Source organism: Periplaneta americana, chromosome 3, assembly GCF_040183065.1.
Source record: "Periplaneta americana isolate PAMFEO1 chromosome 3, P.americana_PAMFEO1_priV1, whole genome shotgun sequence".
Lineage (NCBI taxonomy): Eukaryota > Metazoa > Arthropoda > Insecta > Blattodea > Blattidae > Periplaneta > Periplaneta americana.
The window spans coordinates 139,219,386-139,232,748 of record NC_091119.1 but is presented as its reverse complement, the minus strand read 5'-3'; the positions used below and the strand labels follow the sequence as shown (position 1 = coordinate 139,232,748).

The 13,363-nt window shown below is 38.8% G+C and overlaps 1 protein-coding gene across 7 annotated transcripts in view; it reads left to right on the top strand.

Moving 5' to 3' along the window:
- LOC138696564 (A-type potassium channel modulatory protein KCNIP1-like) overlaps positions 1–13,363 on the top strand; it is a 728,319-nt gene that overhangs the window by 134,660 nt on the left and 580,296 nt on the right. For 2 of the 7 annotated variants that reach the window (XM_069821684.1, XM_069821689.1), the window contains exon 1: positions 11,276–11,431. The exons of 3 other annotated variants lie outside the window; for them this stretch is intronic. The gene's annotated coding sequence lies outside the window, so the exon portion shown is untranslated. Of the gene's footprint in view, positions 1–11,273; positions 11,432–11,592; positions 11,679–13,363 lie in introns of those variants that run through there. 2 more of the 7 variants (XM_069821690.1, XM_069821686.1) reach the window with 2 other exon arrangements.

Below are 13,363 nucleotides of genomic sequence, written 5' to 3'. Positions count from 1 at the left end.
AGTGAGGTACCGGTATTTCTGAGTGCGATACATTATGAATTCAATAAAGTAGGCTACAGAAGGTGAAATATCCCACTTGTTTAAGACACGCAGACCGTATGAGCTATGCCACAAATTAAAATGAACGTTCTAGCGCTCGGAACGGCGTGGAAATTGCCGCATCATTTATACATCAGAGAATTGCGCGAAGTGGTTTAGTGACAACTGCACTCAAAGCAAGAACAAGATTAATGGGGATTTGGAACGTTGGCAGAGCTGGGACACTTCACGACGTCTGAAACAAGACGCTTGTATGGCGTGTCCTGCATGACGGAATCTGTTGAACTCGTCCCGTGCTAGAACGCCAAAATACGATACCTTAACTTCTGTTTTTAAAGTCAATTGCTCGAATTTGACTCCGTCCCACTTGTTTGAGTCAATGACGACTGAATGACTTAACGATTGAGTGAATAATACATGTTTTGATTGTTTTGTCAATTGGACTGTTAGATTTCCAGTCGCAATTTTTATACAGGGACATCATTTTATTTTTACTTCAATTCTTATTGTACCTGAGTTTTTTAATGTACTTCACTCCCACCCCTTCTACTAATGAAGTTCAACCGTCCTCCACACAGATCCAAGACCGCATATACAGTCATAGTAGCCTTACAGTTATAGTAAACAGTACGTTCCAAAAATATGTTCGCGTTTTCCAGTGACGAAAGAGCTTTCAATATTGAATTATTTTCGCACAGGTACTGTCGTCCATTTGCCTACGTCATATATTGGTTTCCCCCACCAGCTTTTATTCGCCAGCTAGTGGCTGGGCTGTCTTAGCTCTTTTCTGAGAACATTAATTTCTGTTAGGAATTGGACGTCTACGTAATATTATTTGACTGTTTAAAATAACATAAATAAAAGGGCCTCGTTAAGTAATTAACTATCACGTTATTTCCTCCCTTTCTACGACCCTACGACATAACCACTTGAACGGACATTAGATAGTATGTCTGAGTAATTTTATCTTTTCGGATCGGGCAGAAGTGAAGATTGAATTTACAGTACGTAAGGTACTCTTTTATAGAGTAGGTACAGAATTATTTCAACATGAGTTACTAGTACGAAGGACGAAACTGGTAATTGGGATTAGGTACAATAGTCTATAGTGCGATAATATGCACATTAGAACTGAAGCCTGTATCGAAATGAACGGCCACCATTTAAAAAAAAATGTGTTTAAATGTTCATATTATGATTATTTTTCAATTTAACTTCATTCTCTATATTGTACGCTAATGTGCTGTAGACAGTATAATATACACTGCATAATGAATACGTCCACATGGACATGAAAATGATCGAACTCAAAAGCGAAATATTTCCTAGTTTACGTAAATGGATGAATTACTTTTCTTCCCTCCTATACCTAGTACAGTGATTTGTTTGTATATTACGCCAGTATCATCGAACTCCGGTCGTGGAAGAGGGGTAGCAAACGGCGTTGGTCCAGAGGTATAGCCAAGTTAATATTAAAAATGTTAGTAAAAATAAAATGATGTCCCTGTATTTGTTGACTATGCACCGAAGATATCAAGATCAGAATATCACCTTTATTAAGGTTTGTAAGGAACAAGGTATATTTACGGTATTTTTAGTTACTCCGCCATCATTCTAAAACGTCTCTAACATTCTCCTTTTATCACTTCGTTATTCACGAATAAGTGCTTGAGTTCATAAAGATTACTGAACAATTTACATTACTGTCTGTCAAACTGACTTACTAACATCACTCATCGACTTGCTTTTAATCACTAAATCACTCACCACGTTTACTTCATTATTTTCTGCCACACTCTCCCACTTACTTACAGTCTTAGTTTCAAATTCATGTAGCAACACACGCATCTACGTACTCACGCACACTCTCAATCACACACTCTGTTTTTCACTCAAATCACACACTCTGTTACTCATTCAACCACCCACTCCGTCACTCAACCACACGCTATCACTAATAAAATTAACTCACGCACTATGTCACTCCCCTGTTCAGTCACCATCGTATATTCCATCAATCACTCAGCTGCTACTTTACTTATTTCTTAATGCATTTTTAATCCAACCTCTTCCCTTTCCACTTTGTCCTCGAAGTACTCTCTCTTCCCAAACGACTGTCTGTATCCGATCCTCTTTCTTCCTGATCCATTCACTCTCTATTAATTTCTTCCCGTTTATCCTCTAGTCATTACACCCGTTCCTAATCCACTCGCTCACGGTTTAAATAGTTCCAAAGCCATCCTCTCTTTGCTGTCCGTTCCACTCTCTGTTTCACTTATTCAGTTCATTAACCGCAATGCAAACTTTATAATCAACTAAATACAAATCACTTGTTACTTAATGCACTAACTCCAATCCATCGCTCCCTAATCCACTGACCCCAATCCACTATCTCCAATACATTAGCTCCGTAATCCACTAACTCCAATCCACTCGCTCCGTAATCCACTAACTCCAATCCACTCGCTCCGTAATCCACTAACTCCAATCCACTCGCTCCGTAATCCACTAACTCCAATCAACTCGCTCCGTAATCCAATAACTCCAATCCACTTGCTCCCTAAACCACTGACTCCAATCCACTATCTACAATACATTCGCTTCCTAAACTACTAACTCGAAACCACACGCTCCGTAATCCACTAACTCCCTAATCTACTGACTCCAATCCAATCGCTCTGTAATCCAATAACTCCAATCCACTCGCTCCCTAAACCACAACTCAATCTACTCACTTCCTAATTCACTGACTTTAATCCACTCTATTCAATACATTCGCTCCATAAATCACTAACTCCAGTCCACTCGCTCCCTAGTACACTAATTCCAATCCACTCGCTCCTTAATCAACGAAATCCAATTTACTCGCTCTCTACTCTACTATAATACATTCGCTCCCTAATCCACTAACTCGAATTCATTCCTTCTCTAATCCACTAACTTCAATCTACTCGCCCCCTTAGCCACTGAATTCAGTCCACTCGCTCCCTAATCCAATAATTTCAATCCACTCATTCCCTAATCCATTAACTTCAATCTACTCGCTCCCTAATCCACTAATTCCAATAAACTCGCTCCCTAATGCACTAACTCCAATCCATTTCGTCCCTAATCTACTATATCGCATCCGCTCACTCCCTAAAGCAATAATGCTAATCCGTTTGCTCTAAGGTATATCTTCACCAATGCGTAATCCACAAACCCTACCCACTCGCTGCCTAATCCACTAACCTAGTCAACTAACTTCCTAATTCACTAGCCCTAATCTACTCGCATCCTAATCGACTAATTCCATTCCACTTTTTGCCTAGTTCACTAACTTCAATCTACTCGCTCCCTAATAAACTACAATTCACATTTTCTCTTTCCCACTCTCTTATTAATTCACTCTCTCCTTATTCCACAAACTCCCTAATTCTCTTTCATCATTTAAGTCCATAATGTATTTTCTAGCCATTCTACTCTCTCCCCTAATCCAGTATCTTACCATTTCATTCTCCCATAATCCATTAGCTCCATTTGATCCCCAATCCGTTTAAGCATCCTTTAATTTATTCTCAGTTTCACTCCTTAGCCGTTTCACTTAATTTCCATTCCACTCAATCCCCAAGACACTTGCCGCTCCAAAGTACTCTTTTGCCTTTCTTTTCTCCAGTTCACTCTTTCTACTTTCCACTACCCAACCCACTCGTTCGTTATTCCACTCCCCAATCTACTCGTTTGAATTTTTACTCCCCAGTCCACTGGCTCGTCTTTACATTTCCTATCTGCCTCTTCGCCTTTCTACTTCCCAATCCGCTCATTCCCTTTTCCATTCCCCGAACCACTCGTTCGCCTTTTCCACTTCCCAATACACTCGTTCGGCTTTCCATTCTCCAATCGACTCGTTCGGCTTCCCATCGCCCACTCCACTCATTTATCTTCCCATTCCCCAATCCACTCGTTCGGCTTTTCACCCTTCAATCCACTCGTTCGGCTTTTCACCCTTCAATCCACTCGTTTTTCTTCGCATTCTCCAAATCACTCGTTCGCCTTTACATTCCCCAATCCACTTGTTCGGCTTCCACTTCCCAATCCATTCGTTCGTATTTTCAATCCAGAGTACACTCGTTCGCCTTTCCATTCCTTAGTCCACTCGTTCGACTTTCCATTCCCTGGTCCACTCGTTCGCCTTTCCATGCCCTGGTTCATTCGTTCGCCTTTCCATTTCTCAGTTCACTCGTTCGCCTTTCCATTTCCTGGTCCACTCGTTCGACTTTCCATTCCCTGGTCCACTCGTTCGCCTTTCCATTCCCTAATCCACTCGTTCGCCTTTCCATTCCCTAATCCACTCGTTCGACTTTCCATTCCCCAGTCCACTCGTTCGTATTTCAAACCCTCAGTTCATTCGTTCGCCTTTCCATTTCCTGGTCCACTCGTTCGACTTTACATTCCCTGGTCCACTCGTTTGCCTTTCCATTCCCTAATCCACTCGTTCGACTTTCCATTCCCCAGTCCACTCGTTCGTCTTTCAAACCCTCAGTTCATTCGTTCGCCTTTCGTTTCTCAATCCACTCATTCGTCACTGGGGAACAAGTCATTTGATTTGAATCTCTTGAAGAATACGGATCTGCTGCTATAAACTACGGTTTGTTCTAGGTAGTGTAACGTGATATTGTTCTATTCCCACTTCGTTAGCTTATTTTAGGTTAATGTTAAAGTGTAAAATTGCCTAGCTCTCTGTTACGCCTCGCGTTATCAGTTACTGGGTGTGAAAGTATGACATCATGCGCACAGCAGGAAGGGAATCGCTTTGTTCAGTCTGTTGCCATACTATACTCCCACTGCTACTATTACTGCTACACTTTACTACTGTTATTACTGTTACTGCCACTGTCGCTATTACTGCGATGTTGAATTATTGCCACTGCTACTATTGTTATTACTGTTGCTGCTTTTACTTTGCTAGCTCATAATATAATGAAAAGGCAAAGCTAATGACATGACGAAGTTATTGGCAATAGATCATGTGCGGGGGGAGTACTGGTGATGAGGACGTCATGACATTTACGCACATGTGGCACAGGAAACTGAGAAATGATAAGGTTAGGGGAGGTCGCCGCCGTTTCATCAATATAACACCTGGCAGTAATACCCTGCAATAAGGCTAATTCCCTCACTCGGGGTAATGGGCTGCTGTTTATTCCCTTTGAGGCAGGTAGATATCACTGTGAGGTTATTCAGACTGCTTCACTCCGAGGAGGAATTTTAACTCCATAAACGCTATCTGTAATTCCTACACTACCAGCCAAGGTTCGTAGTAACGCTAATGCTGACTCTTTATTTAACACTTCTTTTGAACTGAATGGCTTGGTGATACGGCGATATTAATGAATGAATGAGAACGACAGAAACAGAATTACATACAGGAAACTAACCGTTTACGTATCCTACCACCACGAATCTCGTAAAAACTGTTGGGGATCAATTCTCAGTCGTCTTTGATGAGGAGCCTTCAGCTACCTGATAAATTACCAAGGCAGGCATGATTTTTATTTTATGATAATAATAAATTATTAATTGTATTATTATATTATTACTGGCCATAGGAATTTTCTAGGTGTAGCGAGCGGGACTTGTGCTCCAATGTTAAGTAATCTCATGGTCACGTTTCGAACTCACCATGCTACCACAAATTTCATAATTGCTAGATAAACGTACAGTTAATATACCTTCGTTTAATAATCTATAAATATTTCTTATTGCTAGGCCTATTGTTTTGGGTGGTCAATTTGTTCGGTGGGCTCCTTAAGTCACTAATTTAGAGCAGGGTGCGAATTAACATTTCTAATGGAGGGGGGGGATAGAATCCTAGATAGGGAATAACGTACATAAAATTATCATCCTCATTCGACACGGCTCAACGCTTGGTCGCACTGAATTGCTTGTATCGCATCTTGATCATAATAGTAAGCTGATTATTTCCATGAGCAAGCTTAAGATAAGATGTGTAATTCCTAAGTTATTGATTGTTGTCAGTTTACGGTGATGATGATACATCAATATTACAGTATTTTCTTTGCGTATTTTATACTTTATATAAAGCATACTCGTATTAAAACAATTCTATTTTGTGAGGGAGGGATAGAAGTTATCCCTGGCAGGGATTTAATATGAATTTATGAGAGGGGGGATAACTTTCCAACAGGGGGGAAATACTCCCCACTCCCCCCGTTAATTTGCACCTTGATTTACTTCTTAAAAATTAAGGCACAGGAACTTCTTTACAATGTGGTCTGACCGCAAAATTACTGTTTTTGCATTTCCTTAGAACTTTCGTTGCTGTGAATGAATTAAATAATTGTTACAATTAAATTTAGTATTATTAGTGTCTCTTTTTGCCTCCAATTCGCTTGGATATCACTCTTCTAGAGTTGGTATTTCATAAATTAGACGTTATTGTCTCCTGAAAGTTACCAGTACACTGTACAGAAAGATAAAACGCTCTATGCGTCGTATTACGCAAGTGATCAGGTAGTGATTGCGGAATATGAAGAGTATATTTGAACTATTATATATAATAACAAAAAATGCGTAAGAATATTCAATAACGTGATTGAAAATTAATTGTACAAAATGAGAATAGTTTGTATAGATCATTCCGTAACTCGTGAAACCTACCTGCACGCGTCAGGGGAAGAAGAAAGTGGACTGAGAAGATTCCTTCTCTCCCTCCGCTTCTACTCGTAACAAGCGAGCTCGCTTATCCCCACCATAAGGTTCTTACTACATGCTGCGTCGCACGCAAGCATTTGGTTCCACGAGGTAACGAATGATCTACTCTTACTATATAGTATAAAATATGAAAGTTAATGGATAGACTAACTGTAGCAACTTTCGACGAATATCACTTTTGTTGACCTCGTACAAAATTTTGTCCAATATTCTTTTGAGAAGATTAACTCCATATATAGATGAAATTATTGGGGATCATCAATGTGGTTTTAGGCGTAATAGATGAACTATTGACCAGATATTTTGTATTCGACAGATAATGGAGAAAAAATGGGAGTATAAGGGTAAGTGCATCAGTTAATCATAGATTTCAAAAAGGCATATGACTCGGTTAAGAGAGAAGTTTTATATGATATTCTTATTGAATTTGGTATTCCCAAGAAACTAGTTCGATTAATTAAGATGTGTTTCAGTGAAACGTACAGCAAAGTTCGTATAGGTCAGTTTCTGTCAGATGGGTTTCCAATTCACTTTGGGCTAAAGCAAGGAGATGCACTATCACCTTTACTTTTTAATTTTGCTCTAGAGTATGCCATTAGGAAAGTCCAGGATAACAGAGAGGGTTTGGAATTGAACGAGTTACATCAGCTGCTTGTCTATGCTGATGACGTGAATATGTTAGGAGAAAATCCACAAACGATTAGGGAAAATACGGGAATTTTGCTGGAAGTAAGTAAGGAGATAGGTTTGGAAGTAAATCCCGAAAAGACAAAGTATATGATATTGTCTCGTGACGAGAATATTGTACGAAATGGAAATAATTATAAAAATTGGAAATTTATCTTTTGAAGAGGTGGAGAAGTTCAAATACCTGGGAGCAACAGTAACAAATATAAATAATACTCGGGAGGAAATTAAACACAGAATAAATATGGGAAATGCCTGTTATTATTCGGCTGAGAAATTTTTATCATCCAGTCTGCTGTCGAAAAATCTGAAAGTTAGAATTTATAAAACAGTTATATTACCGGTTGTTCTTTATGGCTGTGAAACTTGGACTCTCACTTTCAGAGAGGAACAGAGATTAAGGGTGGGTGTTTGAGAATAAGGTTCTTAGGAAAATATTTGGGGCTAAGAGGGATGAAGTTATAGGAGAATGGAGAAAGTTACACAATACAGAACTGCACGCATTGTATTCTTCACCTGACATAATTAGGAACATTAAATCCAGACGTTTGAGATGGGCAGGGCATGTAGCACGTATGGGCGAGTCCAGAAATTCATATAGAGTGTTAGTTGGGAGGGCGGAGGGAAAAAGTCCTTTAGGGAGGTCGAGACGTAGATGGAAAGATAATATTAAAATGGATTTGAGGGAGGTGGGATATGATGATAGAGAATGGATTAATCTTGCTCAGGATAGGGACTAATGGCGGGCTTACGTGAGGGCGGCAATGAACCTCCGGGTTCCTTAGAAGCCAGTAAGTAAGTAATGGATTTGGAATTTGCATACGAGAGAATTAGTTGTGGACAAAGAGTGATGTTTAATAAAGAAGGGAACAGTAAAAACGAAAAACGGAAGATCAGGTTGTAGAGAAATTTTTGGGATATGACAACAAAGAGAGACTTGCACAATTACTATTATGCAGAGCATTTTATTATGTGGATCTAAGATGTGGGATACTTTATTACAGAATTAGGAACAAGTTACTTGTTACAGAGGTGGATTGTCTTACAAGGTACATTCGCGAAGTGCCTGACTGATAATGGAATAAAATCAAACACGATGGAAAGTTCAGCTGTAATCAAAGTTTGTGTTACCAATTGTAACTGCCCATAGTGCAATTACACAATGTTTATGATCCTTGATAGATATTGGTATAATAATGAATAGGGAAGGAAACTCATCTATAAATAATAATTATTCCATTAATTTTAGCTGTACGTACATATACTTAAACATGTTTGTGGGTGTTGTTGTAAAAATCCGTTAAGCACAAATATAAACAACAATAAGCACATTGCATGAAAGACGCATGTCTGCAGTTGTGAGTTGAGCAACTCTAATCTTCATTGTCCCAGATAACATTGACAGGAGCTTCAAATGCATCACATTCAACAGGAAAAGTAGCTTTCTTCCAGACATGCTTAATAATGTTAGTGAATATGGGGGATAAACACATACAGGTCAGAGTGCTGCAGAACAGCGCTTACAACCGGTTTATATTCGACCGGTTGCAGATCAACCGGCGAGGTTGGACATTCGTTAGAATATCCGGCCTTGAAGCTGTTGCGCCTGGCTAGACAGAACCACAGATATAGAGGACAGAATACCAAGGGCATTTCACCATACAGGAACTCTGATGACATTTTGTAACTACACAAATGGAGTAATTGAAGGAAATTTACTTTTCCTAATTAAAAAAGGGTTAGCTTGAAATTCTTAGGAAAATATTTGGGGCTAAGAGGAATGAAGTTACAGGAGAACGGAGAAAGTTACACAACACAGATGCACGCATTGTATTCTTCACCTGACATAATTAGGGCAGGGCATGTAGCACATATGGGAAAATCCAGAAATGCATATAGAGTGTTAATTGGGAGGTCGGAGGGAAAAAGACCTTTGAGGAAGCCGAGACGTAGATGGGAGGATAATATTAAATGGATTTGAGGGAAGTGAGATATGGTGATAGAGACTGGATTAATCTTGCACAGGATAGGGACCGATAGCGGGCTTATGTGAGGGCGGCAATGAACCCGTGAGTCCCTTAAAAGCCATAACTAAGTTAGCTTGAAATAGGGTTATAATTGATTGGACACTTTGGTACATTTATCTTCATAACTAATATATAACGCAACTTTGGACACCGGTAACCACAAAGGAAATAAGCGTAATGCATAGATGAAATCTGACGTGCAAACAAATACAAGAATGAAATAAATTACAATTACCTACAAAAGAGAAGAGCAAATTTGTACACACTTACTATTGTAACGTTCATACTTTAAACTCAAAATACATAGGGTACCTCTGAAAGAGTAGTTGTTAATATAGCCTGTTTCTTTTAATTATGCTAAGTGGATGTATTATTATTTCTCTAATAATTCGTTTTTAGGGAGATAACAAGTTATTAACAAAAATAAAAGCACTCTGAAATCTAATGATTGTAGTTTCATGATGCGTGCTTCAATCAATGAGGAGAGAGGAGGAAATTTCATTTGGAAGGTACACGATGATAATCGCGTCCTTGCAATGATTCTTGGAACTACTTGATGGCTCAATATTATCTGTCTTTCATGATCCAGAGCCGTCCAACCGAGTGAGACTCGGACATTCGTTAAATTAAACCAAACATTGGACTACCCCGCGAGACGGAAGAGCTTCGCATACTGTCTATAGCGCCAGGAGTTCAGTAGCAATCTGTTTTGTCTATCTTTCGTAACCGGTTATGCAGGACTCTAAAGGCCCATTCACAATGAAAATTAAACATAACCGTAACATGAACACAGAAGTTTGCGCCCATGCTACCAAATGGGATCATTCACAATGATTCACATAAGCATTGACATAAACATTACCGTAAGACGTTAACATGAAAGTTTGCAAACTCCAAACTTTCATGCTTATGCTTACATGATTTGCAAACAGAACACAATCATGGAGCGCTGAAGTATACGACAGAATATGAGGAAATGGCGTCATTGTTATGTTTCCATGGTTACCAAGTATGTTTTCTGTTATGTTTATGTTTCCATCGTGAATGATGGTATGACTTCTTAATTTTACCGTAACGTTTATATTCTTAAGTTAATGCTTATGTTATGTTTAATTTTCATTGTGAATGAGCCTTTATACAGGTAACAAACACTCTACCTGTTGTAACTTCCCTTGTTCAACCGTTGGATATAGACTTTTTTCGTCAATGGAAAAAGTTCACCAAACGTTTTTGTGAGAGAGTTTTACTCGACAACATTGATGTTGACCTCCAGTGTCGTAACGTTATGATCGACCATCGACCCCATATTCACTAGCCAAGTTTGCCCATCCCTGTTTTAAGGAAATCAGCCCACAATCCCCTTGACTGCAAGTAACATGGACTGAATCCTCGTAATTTTTTGTTAAGTGTTTTCGGCCTTGCCGTGTGACTGATCACAACAATTATCTGTGAGAAATACTGGCATAGCTAAATGTGGAACTGGATAAAAAGTAGAATAACGCTTCAAGTAAACACAGTGAATGTAAAATGCGGTTGAATATGTAGAACAAATAGGAAGAAATATATATAGAGCTATTAGAACTGAAATCAATGACAAAAGTTGATGGTAAATAGATTTTAAATCAGAGAGACCGGGCAGAGCTTTTTGAAAGCTTTCAAGCACAGTTCCAACTCAGTTGGTAGGCGTGTGGTGGTTGATCCCGGCGGTATCGTGTGACGGAAGGAAGGAAGGAAGGATGGGCGGGTGGGCGTGGCGGAACTCTTCTGGCTGATAGAGAGTCGTCGGTTGCTAGGCAGCCGCCGCGACGCGTCGCGACGCTCAGCGCCGCTCACGATGGGTGCAGTAGCAGCAGATGGATGGATGGTTTGCTTGTTGGAACGACGACTCCGTCGAGGGAACTTGCGACTGTGTTGTGCACCCGAATCTCTGCGCGTTTTTAGAGACCTGGCAGCACGTGTACGAGGTAGGACCTCTTCTACTTACTGCTCACACTTCATTTGTACGTTTACGCAAGACATCTGCGCACTATTGTTGTCTCTCTTGATTTATCGACTTTTCTGCCAAATGAAACGCACTTGGTATTAGATATCGATGTTTTGTGGTGAGTGATGTGCGGAGAGTTGTCTTAAGTGAAAATCATACGAAGTTGTTTCTAAATTGTAAATTTGAAGAGGAAAATACCTTCAAGTTTCGAGTACAGCTCTTTGAAGGTAGTATTTAGACAATGACGTGTACATATAACATGATTTCATGGTAATTATTTGATCGTAAGAAAATTATTAACACTGATTACGTTTGAACTTGATAAGAAGGGTTCATCACAATATAATAGTATACCAGACATTTGTCCAAATTAGTAATTTACTGTATCTTAGTATAAAAATAATATGCCATGTTTCTATGAATATTTTACGTTTTTAAATATTTAAAATCCCCTCTGCAATATCAGTGATTTAAATACTTCTACTTTATCCGCAGCACTTTCATAAAAATAATACGTTAGTTTCCGTTCAGACCGTGCAGAAATATCTTAAAACTGGCATTTATTAGAATCGATTTCGTGCGGACAGTAATGTACACTCTGTTCGATTTTTTCCCCCGTGCACAAGTTTAATTTGTTATATACTACTTAGGCAATGGATATGAATTGGTTTTTTATTGGTTGGAGATATCTATAGAGAACCAAAAACTTATTTATTTGCACTGTCTAAGAAGTATTTAATGGTCCACATCTGTGGAGTAACGGTTAGCGCGTCTGGCCGCGAAACCAGGTGGGTTCGATTCCCGGTGGAGCAAGTTACCGGGTTCAGGTTTTTTCACGGGTTTTCCCTCAACCCAATATGAGCAAATGCTGGGTAATTATTGGTGCTGGACTCTGGACTCATTTCACCGGCATTATTTACCTTCATCTCATTCAGATGCTATATAACCGAAGATGTTGATAAAGCGTCGTAAAATAACCTACTAAAATAGAAAAGTATTTAATGAAACTAAACTTACGTAAGTCGAACCGTGTGTACACAGATTTCCGCACGAAATCTATTGGAATAAATGCCCGTTTCGAGAAGTTCTCGCATCATGTGAGAACGGACTCATAGGCTTCCATTTATATTTCGGCCATAAATTTGTAATGTTGTAGGGGGCATTTTAACGTTCATAAAACTTAAGTAAAAAGTGACAAAAGAAAAATTTGATGCACAGAATTTCTTGCAATGTTCAAACCGCTCTCCAGATATTGTTAATACTGTATACAACTTACTGTTGTTTTTAATGACCTTCATACGAATTTTCTCGTGAACTAACTTGATTTATCGTGTGTACGGAGAATTATTTACGGTATATTATCTTATTGTACGTTAGATTATTCTTATTTCTGTCATACATTAATTCCAGCTGGTTTATTTAGTTTTCATTTCACATTCAATTAGGTGTAGATTTGTAATTTAGAATTTTGTATAGAACTCAGATTCATTTAACGCACTTTACCTCCATTAAGGGGTTAGGGTACAGCTTACAGTAGTAAATTGTTTGGAAACATTCAACATTTTTTTCCCTCCATTATTGTATCTTGTAAAATAATGAAAATTAGTACGTGTAAAACACTGTCCTTCTACTATATGAAAGAAAAATTACGATATAAAAAAATTATTTATATTTTTTTTTAATTCAAAATTATGGCAGTTTACAGTGCAGTGATGAAACGTTTCCCTCATAACACATAAACTTGTTAACTTTTTCATGTTCTCTTTTATTTTATTGCTGAAACTCATGTTTACAATATGCTCATGCTGTTTCAAATACATTCCTTAATAAATAATATTTTTTTTTATTTTGTCAGCTGGCTACGGACTGGAAGGTCCGGGGTTCGATCCCAGGTGGTGACAGGATTTTTTCT